Raw genomic sequence first — 15,480 nt, forward strand, 5'->3', positions numbered from 1 at the left:
GAGACTAGGGTAGATGTCAGATAAATAAATTGGGTCTAAAAATCATGTCAGATTCACCAACAGAACTCAATATTCCTTGATTTCTGATATTTCTTTTTTTTCACTTTATAGCATAGCATCTGATGTTTAACACAAAAGCTCCACTTTCAGGGTTTAATTAACTGTTATGACAAAGCTGCCTGTTAGATGAAACTATAAAGAGCTGAAAGATGAAGGACTCACCAATAATCTTCTAAGCATTAGGACTCACGTTAGAATTAAGGCAACAGTTGGGCTCTGAGGGTTCCCTCCCCACCATAGCATTTGTTTTCAACTGACTTAAAAACTGGAATTGTTAGAGGAGCCTTTAAAAAGTCTAAGTGCCTGAGTCCCCTCCCTGATGAACTGGGTGAATCTCTGGATGTTTTTAGTGTTTAAAGCTTTAAAGGTGATTCCTAGAGCACATGGGGAAAAATTACTGCAACCCAGAATCCATTTAAGGCTCTTAAATTCTGTTCCACAGAGACTGGTTTCCTCTTCATCACGAATAGCTGACATTTTGTAGTGGGATTCATTTTAGTTTAGCCCTTCACTGAACAGACTCAGTGTTATGCTAGTGTCTTGCGATACAGATTATGAAAGTTGTCTCCCAAAATGATAGAATAGAAATACTCTTCCACCTTCTGCTACTCTAAAGTGGTCAAGTGCTTTCTGTATTCATGTGACCCTAGAAGGCTAACATCAGGTCACACATGTAAATTGTTAGGGATAAATACTGAAAGCGTAATGGCTTTCTTTTCATTGCTGGTGGCAGTGGCTACAGTGTGAACAGAGTCTCTGGCTGGAGCTGAGTAGACCTGGTTTCTCAATTGTGGCAGAACCTCTCCCCTACCCCCATGTATTACCAGTATCTATGTGTAACAGATAAGATTATGCATTGAGTTGGAAGTCAAGAAGTAAATGTGAGAGGATGATTTACAAAAGGGTGCTTAAAACTTTTTGAACCAGCAGGAGAAGAAAAAGGTGTAGCACAAGTTTGTACTGTCAGACTCAAATCTCTGTCTCTCTGTCTGTCTCTGTCTCTTTCTCCTCTCAGGCAATTTCTATAACAGATGATATATTTTCTTCCTTATCGTCTAGAAATTTTTATGACTAATTGCTAAAATGAATGATCCATAAATTTCTGTCATTCTTTTTCAATCCTTTGGTTTTTCTTTTTAAAAGATCTTATTTTTAGTGAAAAAAGTTCTCATTCAAACTCCTAAACTTTATTTAGGAGACTTTCTATCACTATCCCTACACATTCAAAGATCCTCTTTCATGTAAGCTATTGCCGCTTAAAGAAATTAAGAATCAAAATAAATGTATGTGATTTGAGATAGTGAAAATAGGGAAAAAAGAAAGTAATAATAACAGTGAATTCTTTGCATGATCTCTCTCTCTTTCTTTCTTTCCTGTGTGTGTGTGTGTGTGCGTGCGTGCACACACACGCGTGCACACACCCCCACGCACGCATGCATCTGCCAGTACTGAAGCTTGAAATAAGGACCTGGAAGCTGACCCTGAGCTTTTGTGCTCAAGGTTATCACTCTACCACTTGAGCCACAGCTCCACTTCCAGCTTTTTTAGTGATTAATTAAACAGTAGAGTCCCTCAGACTTTCCTGCCCAAGCTGGCTTCAAATTATAATAGTCAGATCTCAGTCTCCTGAATAACTAGGATTCCTGTTGGTTTTATTTCAGGTATTCCTTATTGACAGAGGAAGAGACAGTTTACAATTCTACAAGGCAAGCACTCTTCCCACTAGGCCATATTCCTAGCCCAGACAGTTCACAATTCTAGAGAGATCGATGGGGATAAATACACTAAGGTGATATATGGTATTGTTTGGTGGATAGCACATCTGTATCAGATGAAAAATAGGTTGCTTATTCATCAAAGACTATGTTTCTTATATCATTTTAATGCTAGAAGTAATGCAAGACTAATGTTCTAACATTTCCAAAAATGGCTCATGGTAGAACAAATGTTCTTTGGAAAAAGGAGTTGCCATTAAAGGGTGGGTTTTGCATACAGGGCAAGTAAACTAGCCTTCTCCTTCTCTCATGAGCTCAGCATGTTAGTATAGTGATTAAATTTACTATCTTCATAGTCGCATTATTGAGAACAATGTTCCCAGCTCTACCATTTACTAGCTGTGTGGCAGAGGACAAGACATTAAACCCTGCCATGCCAGGGCCTCCATTTGTAAAGCAGAATGGGATTGATACATACCTTATGAAGTTGTCAGGAAGTTTCTAGTACCTAACAGTTAATGTAAGCTTTATAAATACAAGCAATGAAGGTGCTTATATTTATTAATATGAACATCAATCCAAGGTACCCATTTCTTACTGAGTTTGTATACATAATATATACAGCTTAATGGGAAAATATAAGCATGATCAATGTAATTCATTTCACTGAAAAATTCAGTTTGTTCAACATCCAGGACAGAAGGTACTACAGTAGAAAGTTAATCAGCTGTGTGGAAATTGAGTTGCTTAAGTTGAGTTGGTATGAGTTGCTTTTGTCAGAGCTGAGCAGGAGAGAACATGACTGCCAGAGGACAGAGGATGTTGATGAAAGACAGGCAACATGTAGTCTAATCCTTCCTATCATAAATTCACCGAGAACTAAATTGCTATAAGTATTTGAAGTATACAAATACATATTGGTGCTTAATTATTATTACTGTTGCAATAATTATTATTATTTTGTCATGGGAGGAAAGATAGTTCCCGGAGATTCAGACATTTTGAAAGAGTGGAGATCTGGAGCCATAGTCTAAAGGCACTAGACTCATGGGATAGCTTACAAATGGGAATTGACAGTCTCCAAATACACACTTGGGGCCCCTCCCTACTCTCTCCCTCCCTCCCTCTCTCTCTCTCTCTCTCTCTCTCTCTCTCACACACACACACACACACACACACACAAACTGAACTGCCAACTGTGATATTCATTTGGTCAGTTGGATATTATTCCTGAGTTCCTGCTGTGGACTGAGGATTTTTTGAAGTTATAAACTTTAGTTTATTCAACTGGCAAATGTCTTTTGGGATACCTACAGTTTACAAGAGCCCTCCACTAAACAGCTGGCCAAGGGGATCATTGCAGGTTAGGAAATTACAATAGGTTACAGAGAGAGAGCACCTTAGCTAGAGGCTAAGCAAGGCCAGTACAAGAGACAAAAGTTAACTGAGTTAGAGGCAAGAAGAGCCAGGCATATAAGGATCTGGGGAAAGAGCATTTGCATCTCAGAGCTCTGCTAAGAAAAGGACTTGAAGTGGAAATGACCTTGATCAGGTTCCAGGCCAGTGTGGCTGTTGCTCATATCTGACAGTGCAGGACATAGCCAGGTGGTAGATGACTTTGTCTCAGTTGTGCCAGGAGTCTGGCCACCAAGTGCTACCATAGCCACTTCAGCAGGGATGAAGTAATGGATTGACTATCAGGCTCTTGCTTTGATACTAATAACTAATATTACACATTATTATATTATATACCATATAGTTATGATAAACAACATATATATTAGTTATATATGATATATTATATAACATATTTGATATTAGAAAATATCTATATGTACATAAATTAGCAATGTATAGTTCATAAGACTATCTCTTGTTCATGTGTTCTTGACATGAAACTACTGTAATGATTGAAGCAGGTAGTTGTTTTGTTTGGTTTGTTTATTTTTTTTTGCATTCCCAGTTTTGTAAATAAGAAAACTGGGGTTCCACATGTCAAAGCCACCTCAATTTTGAGAGTCATGCCATCAGAGTAAGTTCTGTTCATGGTAGAATTTAGGGGTCCAGTCTAGTTTGGGGGATTCCAATTTTGATTTGTATCTTTGACGAGGAATTCATATCACACTTGGTTTAGCAATCAGATTTATTTTACTAAATGTATCTTTAAAGCTTTGATTATTTGTCTACTGTTTGTTTTTCACAGCTTATGATTTTGAGTTGATTTCCCATTAGGTGCTGCCTACTAAGGGTGAACTCCTTGGATATATGTGTGAGGCTTCTGTGGGTGATAATCACCACAGCGCTGCAAGAAGCACTAAACACATACATATGAACACAATTCCCTTCTTGCAAGGCCTTCTGTGGAGTTGCAGACTGAGCAGAACAACACAATTGGAAAGGGGTGCAGACTGGCAATGTAGACAGCGTGCCATGAAGGCTGATAAAGACTTCAGCCTTCTCAGACCTTTGCGTGCTCACACACACACTCACATGCACACACGCACACAAACATGCCTTTTGTTAAAATCGTAGACATCATACTTTGGAAGATATGCTAATTCCCACATTTGTGATTCAATATTTCTGAGGTGTTTGCAGTTTTCCATATTACTGGACCCAAATGACTCAGGGTCCCAGAATGACAGCAGTCAAAGACAGAAGAGGAAAATAAAAGAGCTTCCTCAGAATTTAATGAGCAGTACAAGGAAACACTGCCTCTTTTCAAAACTGTTGGTTCCGCTGACCTAGCAATGGCAGATATCCTGAGAGGCATCTTTATAAAGAGTTAGAAAGATGGAACTGTACTAATCAAACAGAGTAAAAATACTCATTAATTGCATGGTCTGTAAATGCCACATTTTAAATTTAATTTAATTTTATTATAAAGGTGATGTACAAAGGGGTTATAGTTACCTACGTAAAGTAATGAGTAAATTTCTTTCTTCTTCTTCTTTTTTTTTTTGCCAGTCCCGGAGCTTAAACTCAGGGCCTGAGCACTGTCCCTGGTTTCTTTTTGCTCAAGGCTAGCTACTCTGTCACTTGAGCCACAGTACTACTCCTGGCTTTTTCTATATATGTGGTGCTGAGGATTCGAACCCAGGGCTTCATGCAAGCACTAACTGCAAGCACTCTTGCCACTAGGCCATATTCCCAGTATGAGTAAATTTCTTGTTGAACATAGTTACCTCCTCTCTTGTTTTTCTCCCACTCCCTGCCCCCCTCCAACTCTGCCCACCAAGTTGTAAAGTTCATTTCCAACAATGTCTGTGAATCACTGTTGGTTCACCATTTTGTTATTCCTCTTCCCTTCCCCAAATCAGATAAACATATATACAAGACACAGGACACCAAAATAAAAAACAGTGACAACAGGAGATCAACCAAAGGGAGGAAGGAAAAGAAGAGAAAAAGAAATAACTTCACACAGAATGTTAAAAAGTAAAACAAAAAAACTCTTGTTTCCATATCTTGGAATTTATTTCAATGAGCATCATTTTATACAGTCATATGTACATTGCAGTTGAGCTATTGTGAGCCTCTGCTAGGATTATCCTAGACATATACTAATTATTTTAAATGAGGGAAACCATGTTTCTTTGGGTCTGGCTTACTTTAATATGATTTTTTCTGATTCTTTGCATTTCCTTATGAATGGGGCAAAGTTAATCCTTATATATCACCTTGCATCAGAATCAACTACAAATGGATCAAAGACCTCAAAGTAAGAGCCAATACTCTGAAAATATTACAAGGAAGGATAGTAGATACACTAGGGCTCCTTGACACAGGTCGAAACTTCCTAAATAAAAATCCAGAAACACAACAAATCAAAGAAAGCCTGGATAAATGAAATCAAATTAAACTGCAGAGCCTCTGCATGACAAAGGACATAGCTAGCAAGATAAATAGAAAAACAACAAATTGGGAGAAGATCTTCACTAGCTACAATAGACAAAGGCCTGATATGATATCAAAAACATACCTAGAACTCAAAAAATTAACCCTCCCCCAAGAAAAATATCCTCAAAGAAACAACCACCCCATTAATAAGTGGGCTAAACAATTAAAAAGAGACTTCTCTAGAGAGGAAATAAGAATCACCTCACTTTTTTATACTGTTTGTTAGGAAGATGGAGGCATGCACTGGAAACACTAATTCTAATTATTACTGTAAGTGGGAGTTTCTGGCACAAGGTCAAGAAATAATAGGAAAATGTGTGAATCTCACTATTGAGTGGCAAGTAAGCCTAATCATTTGAATAAAGCCAGTTGTTTTTTCTTGGACCTCTCTGGGCTGTTCAGCGTTCTGGATGAATCTAACACAATCAGCCTATTCTCTGGTGTAAAACCACTTCCTGCTGACTCAGGCTTGCTTGCTTCCTTTGAGTTTATTAAAATGAAACATTCATATTAAAACCCCATTTCTAAGCCATGACCAAATATACATTAGTGATGGCATTATCAAAACTGTTTTGTTTAGAATGTACTTTAATGCTACCATTCAAAGCTATATAAGCATATCTATCTGATATCGCTGGAGATGGTTTTAAAGAGCTCGAAGATTTTTCTGGCACTATTATAGAAGAGGATCTGATATGGGTTTCAGGAGACAATCTAAGTTTTTATGGCCCTAAAAAAATGAATTCTGTTTCTACTACTCCACATAGTCAATCATGTATAATTCATGATTTTCTATTAACATGCAAATGTGAAATAGTGCCTTCTATGTTTGCATCTACTAATAATCTATTAAATATTTAGAAGCATAGTAAAGAATGCTAAAAAAATTGGTCTGGGTTCTGTTTAAGTAGATTGTCCCCTCACTTATATTTATCTGTCCATATATTTACATATGTAAATTATGGGTGAAAAGACAAGGAAGTAATCAATTCAGTAACTAGCATTGGTAAAATATGATAATAACTTCGTGTGTATAAATCTTGGTGTTTTTCACAACCTTTGCACTTGGCCTATCATTAGCCATGACAACAAGCCCATGAGGCTGATAGCATCCCATAGCATGGCACCACAAACCAAGGTGCTGGTTTCACAGATTGTTTTGCAAATATTTGGCCACTCAGACAGGACAACCTCCCAACTGTCATGCTGCATAATTCATTGTACCACAGGGTTCCAATCGAGCCTTGGGCATAAGATTGTGGAGTCCCAGGTGTTTGATAAAGATATTTGGCTAAGACCACCACACATGGCTATAGGAACTGAAAATTTCAGTAGTTTCTATAATGCCAAGATCCTTCATTAGTTCATTCTACAAATATTTATTGAACACCACATTATGTGGTGATCAGCATTCTTCTAGGTCCCTGATGTGAACTAGAAATGAATTAGACATAGAAATGCTTTCAATGTAGGAGAGCCCAATAATGAGCTGTGAAAAGAAATTTCATTCCCAAAAGGAATATTCCATCAGATTTGTTGTTAAGAGCATATAAGAATGTTTAAAGGACAGAAATAAAGCTGTAAGATGAAGAAAGGTTTGAGGAGTCACAGCTTCAAGTTCCAATGGCTGGCAAGGACTGTTAAAAAGCAAAAACTCGGGCTGGGGATATAGCCTAGTGGCAAGAGTGCCTGCCTCGGATACACGAGGCCCTAGGTTCGATTCCCCAGCACCACATATACAGAAAACGGCCAGAAGCGGCGCTGTGGCTCAAGTGGCAGAGTGCTAGCCTTGAGCGGGAAGAAGCCAGGGACAGTGCTCAGGCCCTGAGTCCAAGGCCCAGGACTGGCCAAAAAAAAAAAAAAAAGCAAAAACTCAAGCAGGTTGTGACTTGAGAAGCTTAATCTCAGGGGTAATGTGGGAAGCTACAAGAAAAAGGGTAACTAACTAGCTAGCCATTGAAGTATTGCAAACTAAGAATAAATGTTCAACAAAGCAAAAAGGTTAAGAGAAATATAAATGGTTTTGTTGTCTCTCAGATTCTCTCTCTTTTTTTTCCTGTCTAGCAATCTCAATCTTGTGTGCTAGTTCTGGGGCTTGAACTCTGGGCCTCCCCTTTTCTACCACAGTAGCAGCTCTAACACTTGAGCCACACTGCTACATTTTTTTCTCATTAATTGAAGATAAATATCCCAGGGATTTGTCTAGCCAGGCTACCTTTGACCCTCTATCCTCAGATCGCAGTCTCCTGAATAGCTAAGAGTATAGGCATGATCCCCCAGCACCTAGCACAAGTATAAATGTCCTCAACGATCAGCAGTATAGGAATATGAGTTCAATCTGTATTTATGGCAAAATTTTAATCCCTTATCTTTATGTGTCCTGAGTTAAAATTCATTAATAGTCACAATTGACTTATTTTTGTTAATTATTATTCTTAATGTTATCATTAATCTGTTTGGATTTGGCAGCTGGAATAAATAAACCTACTTATAAACAAAATTATCCTTACAAATTATATGAATGGCCTGATATAGTCAGCACTTCTGTGGAATTTGTAGTTGAATGAAGATGTCTTATATCACTGTACTAAGATTTTCATTCAGTGAGAGTAGAACTAAGGACTCACCTAACTTCTAACAGTGTAACTCCTCTATCTATAAACTCAGGTGATCACACATTTGATCAACCCAGAAACTAACCTTCCTTCCAAATTCTCAGCATATTAACAACAGTCTATCAAACTGAAGTCGTAGTTGAAGACTAGAGATGTAGTTATAAACATTTTATGAATAAATTGTTGCAATAGCTTAATATTCCCCCAGATGCCTTCCAAATATGCTTCAAACACACCTTACTTGGATAATGTCTAAAAACCATTGACAGCTGCTAGAGCATCCTTCTGCCCAGATGTTGCCCTTCAAACAGGTCCCCTTTCCCTAATAGTTGCTGTTGAAATCCTCTTGCAAGGACTACCATGATAAGTAAGTATGTTTGCCTCTGCTGGTGAATAATTCTGGGTCCTAGAACATTTTTGCTGAGCATATTTCTCAGACTCTCCCTTCTGGATTCAGGAAGCCTTTGTACTGTGTTACTCACATGAGCCACAGGTGCACCATTTGGCAATGTTACGCAGGTGTGGCTCCTTCTCTAGAGGCTGGGGAGAGTGTGTTGTGTTCATGGCTTGAGTAATGTACAGGTAGGTGAGTTCTTGGTATCTGTCGAAAAGTAGTCTTGTTCTCTTTCCACCAGGGCCATTTCCTGTCAGAACACACGGTGACTTGTTCCTTTATGGGTATTATTGATGTCTCTCCCTGGTGAAGTCTCCATCTCTGTGGGACTTCAACTTTCCATCACTCTTAGGCTCAGACAAGTAACTCTGCTACAATCAACGCCGATCGGCAAAGGGCTGTTGCACAAAGTCGCTTTCATGCTTTATCAAATGGATTTTGTGCTTTGCTAATCTGATGAGACTATAAAGGACTTTTCCACAACACTTTCTGCACTGGGGATTTATCTGACTCACCGATTGGCAATCATACACGACGATGAGCAAATGATTCAGGGTAGCAAATACCTGCACAGTGCCTGGGAGATAGTGGTGCCTGGTAATTATCATCTGCAATGAATCAATGGCTCCCTGCTACATACCACACCAAATGAGTTATCATTTCTGTGTTCAAAGAAGAAAAGCCATCACGGGCACAATGATGTTTTCTAAATATAATTACCCTATATATCCACATCAAGTGTAACCACACTCCTTTAATGATGAAGTGAAGTTCTTTTGTTATTTTTTATTTTATTTTTATTTTCAAGATGATGTACATAGGGGTTACAGTTAGATTGGTAAGACAATGAGTACATCTCTTGTCAAACATGTTACCACCTCCCTCCCACCTTTCCTTCTCCTCAACTCCCTTCTCCTCCCCAATTGTACAGTTGGTTTATAGCATATTGTCTTGTAAGTATTGCTGTTGCATTGGTTCACCTTTTACCCTTTGTCTCACCATTTTGATGTTACCCTTCCCTTCCCTAGTCCAGATAAATGTATATATGGGGTGAAGTTCTACAAAATGGAAAGAAATCACAGAGACATGATCCTTGACTGGAACAAAGGACTAATAGATTGTCATGAATAATTCTGTTGGCTTACACAAAAATAACTTCAGCTTGAACACTAATTTCCAAAAATAAGCAAGCACATTACAGTTAACTAATAGTTTGCTGATCTGAAAACTGTTCCCCTTACCATGGCCATTAGAATTCAAATTCAATAGGCCAGGGATAAGATATTAAGGTATAAGAATCAACATTGTAGCCAGGTGTGCTGGCTCACACCAATAATCCTAGTTTTTCAGGAGGCTCAAGTCTAGAGGATTTTGGTTTGAAGCTAATCTAGAGGAAAGAAGTTCTTGAGACTTCATCTTCAAGCAACCAGCAAAAAGGCAGCCTGGCGACATGGCTCAGAGGCTAGAGCACCAGCAGAGCAAGCAAGCCACTCCTGCAAACTGAGAAAGCATAAGGTCCTAAGTTCACCCCCTTGTACCAGATAAAGAAATGTTTAACAGAATAAATTTCCTGTCATTGTTCTTTGATTGTTGTCATAGTTACATCAGGGCCCCTCAGCATATGCAGAAGAACATTCCACATTAACAGTGGCTTAACAGTGGTTTGAGAGGGCAGACACTGAGGAATCTATGCTTTCCAGAAACCATGAAACAAATGAAACAGATAATAAGTATATTTTGTATCACACAGAAGAAAAAAAATTGCTGTTAGAGTCACATGAACAAAGTACCATTTTCATAGTCTAGTTTATAGCTCAGGAAAACAATATTTAATATAGATGTCTTTACCATCATGGAGTTTTTCTGTGGAAATACCTGGCAACTCAGAATATTATCTCCCAGGAGAGCTGGACAATGAAGAGGAACTGCTTAATAGCAAGGAGAGTCAGCAAGAGAACAGTTTTTAATCCCTATTACGATAAAATTTTAGAAAGTGTGAGCACACGGATATGAATTAGTATTTCAAAAGATAGCAGAGAGAAATGAATGTAAAAGAATGTACAACTCAATGAAAGAGTAGTTACAGTAGATTCTATTCAGTAGTAACAGAGAAATAGGCATTTGTTCATTGTTTGTGTGTCTATGTATGTGTATGTGTGTGTATTTGTATGCATGCCAATCTTCAAGCTTGAACTTAGGGCCTGAGCACTGTCCCTAACTTTTTGTGCTCACAGCTACTGCTGTACCACCTGAGCCACAGCACAATGTTTGGGTTTTTCTGAGTAGTTTATTGGAGATAAGAGTCTTACAGACTTTCCTGTCCTGGCTGGCTTTCAAGCACAGTACTCAGATCTTAGCCTCCTAAGTAGCTAGGATGACAGGTGTGAGCCACTAGTGCCCAACCCCCTTCCTGTCTTTTCTTTCCTTTTTGTTGAGGTCGGTGGGGGGAGCGGGGGGGGGGCAGTATATACTAGGATTTGAAATCAGGGCTTAAGTCTTGCTGGCCAAATGCTGTACCACTTGAACCATACCTCCATTACTTCTTCACTTCAGCTCTATTTTTTAGATAGTGTCTCACATTCTTGGCCAGAGCCAGTCATGGACATCAGGGCTCCAACCTATATCACCTGCATAGCTGGGACCAAAGACATGAAGCACCCTGCCTGGCTTGTTTTTCAAGAGATCTCATTAACTTTTTTCTGAACTTAATTTTGTCTGAACATTAACTTTTCAACTTGAATTATAATCCTTCTATCTCTCCCTTCTGAGTAGCTAGGCTTCTAAGTGAAGTCTGCTTGATTTACATATCCATAATGACTTATTTGATCATCATACACATCCCAAAGAATAGCACTGATGGTTAGACTCACAGCATTGTTTACATTTTTCCTTTCAAAGGGCATAGCTTCTTCCAGAGCTGACTTATTTTTGTAATCTTAGCCTATGAGCTTAGGTTGAATTACCTATTTACTAGTTGAAATTTACCTCTGTTCCTAGGTACAATCTTCAACTTCTCAGCATTAGCAATGCAAACACAGAGATCTGTGATTTGAGGCTATCTTTGACTTTTGTGCATTGGTTTTAATAGAAAAGTAGAAAGGGAGGGGAATATTTGATTTTCTGTCTAGCCAACACCATTCTAAAAAGCATTAAGCTGAAACTGCTACATGTGTTCCTTTTCTAACTCTCTCTTGTATAATGGGAACAGTCCAGACCAGAACATGAGTCGATATAGGGTTTGTGGGTTTATGATAAGCATGTCAGCCAGTAGAGAGAATAAACCCCCGTGACAGCTGTGATGCTTCCTGGAATCAGACATCCTTCAATAACATCTTCTACCATAGTTTGCAGACAATGTGGTAGAACAAGGGTCATGGCTCAGGGCAGCTGTTGAATGTCTCTGAGCTCTGTGGAATTTTTCTCTGTGGATCTGAGCCTAACAACCACTACATCAAACCACAGGTACAACGAAGCCCATTTGCCTGTTTGACATGGTACTTCTGGCACTCCAGAGGCACAGCATATGCGATTGCAAACTGGAAAAGAGACCTGTCTAAATGCAGAAAAAGTGCAGATGTAGACTTAAGAACACTCAGGGCAATCTGCACCATGAGACTACACAGCAATGATTTTATCTAGTTTAATTCACATAACTCACTGCCATGACAAAACCTGTAAGAATGCTAACCATAGCTAAAAAAAAAACTACTTTTGCAGAAATTCTTATTATGGTAGGATGATCCATAGATATGATTTCCTTGGAATTTATTATGACAATAGTCATTCGTTTCATACAAGAAGAAATGGACTCCTTATTGGTTGATTCGTTGAACTAAATCTTGTCATTGAACAATCAGGTAAAGCTTACTATGAACCTGTGATTTAAAAATAATAAGAGGGGATTGGTGGGAGGGAAGGTGGGAGAAAAATGAGGGAGGGGGTAACAAGTTTGATAAGAAATGTACTCACTCCGTTAAGTGTGTAACTGTAACCCCTAGGTACATCACTTTGAAAATAAAATTAAAAAGAATATAAACAGTGTGGATCATATGGCTTCCAAATATTGGTGAATTTTCACAGTATCTGTTAAAATAATCATAATTAACCAAGATATTCTGGAGAAACAAAAATTACCCAAGAGCTGTAGAGAAAGTTAAAGGTAGGAAAAACAAAATGTTTATATTCACAAGGCTTTTTTGGCATTTTAATAAAGAGCAGTATCACAAGTGTTACAGGAGTTAGTTATTCAAATGACTAATAATTTTGATTTGTAAAGTAAGATCCATTGCATATTACAAAGACTATTACTCTATACTTTATTTCATTTTGCAGTGACAAAAATACAATGACTTTCTATAGTCAACAATATTGCTCCTATCAGATCCTAGATTCTAGACATGTCTTCTCTAAATGTCTTAGTTTGTGAGCTGTAGAGGAAGTTCTGAAAAGAAACTCACCCAGAATTTTCTTATGGAATGTGACACTGCATCTCAGATGGCTTTTGGATGGGGAAACTCTACCCCCTCTTGCGAAGAACCATGCGAATGAAGAGTGCAAGACAGCTGCTACCTGCTTGATTTAAATGTTTCATTATGACCTGCTTTCGGAGTTTTCCTCTTTCCTGGAAGATTAGCTAGAGGATCTGCATCATTTTTTACAGGCTAAGACACCATCCTCACCTATTCCCAAACTCTTCTCCTCAGATCACTGTGCAAAATGCATTGTAAGAGTTATCAAGAGCTGGTAAATGGACAATGTCAGAGCTGGTGGACTACAGACATCTTGAATAGGTAGAAAATACTTTGTGTGGCATGTTGCCTTACAGTGTAGTGCTACATCTTTTTATTTTTTTCAAGACTTCTTTCAGAACAGAAAAGAACATTCAGGTTATCAATGTATAATATGTAATTCCTCACAAACAATATGTCTACAATGGGACACATCTAAATTTTTCTTGGCATTTCCTTTTCCTAAGCACTTACTTAGGATAACAAATCATTGCAAGGCAGAATGCTTGAATGATCCAGCAACATTACCATATTATCTCAAACCACTATAGCTTGAATTTTGTGGCCATTTAAACAAAATAACTGTGTATTTAAAGCAGATACATGATGAACTCTGAATGAACTGCCTCCTATATTCTCATTAACCAAATTTTACAATTCTAGAAATTAATAAACTCAGAAAATAGCCTAACATTTTATTTCCTTTTGAAAATTACAGTGTTGCATATATAAAATTTTCATCATGATCCATCTGATAAGCTGAGCAGAAAATTTTAATATGATTTATGGTTTCATGACTTGTAATATGATAATTCTGGCTGTAGCTAAAAAGAGCTTAGTTATAATCATTTTTCTTATATTTACTCCTCTCTAGTAGCAGAACTCTTTTTGTCTGAGATATGTTTCATTCATTTTTCCTACTAGTGATATTTCAGAAATAAAACTTCTCCTTATTTACACAATGACTAGACAAAATATGAACTGGTAGCTCAACATATACTTCATTAATTTCGTCTCTGTACACATGATAAAAAGAGAACTCTGTCTGACATAGCCACCCAATTTCTTAACAACATATAAATATGAATTACAATACCAAAGTACATGTACCTTCTCTACTGTAGGAATTAAATTATTTGGGTTAGTTAATTACATTGATCCAATTGATGGTCAGACTGCCAAATCCCTACTTCACTTTGTGATGCAAAGGCCTTGTCCTAGTTGTAGGCCCCTGGGAATTAGAATGGAAAATGAAAGCAATTAAAGAGTTTCTGGGAATTTATTTTACTATTAGGAGTTGCATGCTCACTTGCCAGAAGGAGAAATGAGACAGGAAGCTGGACAAAATCTGAAGAGTGGCAGGCAGCTATAAACATGAGGGTAGAAACAAAGATGGGAGAGGAAGGTAAAAGAGCGATCAATTAAATGCATTCATTCTCTTATTCATATTAACTTGTTAACTTATCCACTCTTATTCACTCATTCTTCTTATACGTAGATCTATATATAACTATATATATATGTGGATGCAAATGCAATCAGGATACTCAGTATATATACACATATATAGGTATATATATTCAGTATACATGCACATATATAGGTATATACATGTTTTTATATGTATATATTTTATGCCTACCAGAGTCAGATGCTACATATAGTGCTTGGAATAAAGAAATGAGCAAGTTATTTTCTCTATGACCAAAGTGTTTATATTAATGAAGGATTCCAGAGGACCTATTACCATAAAAAGAGTGTCGAAATATGTGAAAGGTATGTATACAATAAACATCATAAAGAAAACACTGAGAAGAATAATTCTATGATTTGAAGATACTTACAATGATACAAGAAAGCAATACTTGTTTTCATCCCCAAAGGTCAATATTGGAAGCTGATTGTACCTGGCCCACTGTGGTATAAAAAACAAGAGGAGATAAATGCCATTCACAAGGAAGTAAACAGATACTAGAATGTAACATACTTACAAAAATGCAAATGGAAGTGTCTGTCAGATGGTCTTAATTTAGGAAGCTAGTAGGTCAGAAGCATCTTGAGGGAGCATATAGACCATTGTTTGAAATATGCTCAAGGCATTGGGAAGCCACAAAATGTTATTATATTGCCAAGTAGCATGATGTGAGTTCTGAGTTGAAATCTAGCTCATGTAAGCAGTCCTTGGGGTCATCTCTTCCTTTCTATGAGGAGGGGTTTCTGTTTTTCTGTTGTTAGAGGATGAGGCCAACAGTACTGAGCTCTTCCTCTAGCCTTTGCTTGAATCAACC

Source organism: Perognathus longimembris, chromosome 7 (assembly GCF_023159225.1).
Source record: "Perognathus longimembris pacificus isolate PPM17 chromosome 7, ASM2315922v1, whole genome shotgun sequence".
In the NCBI taxonomy this organism is placed as follows: Eukaryota; Metazoa; Chordata; class Mammalia; order Rodentia; family Heteromyidae; genus Perognathus; species Perognathus longimembris.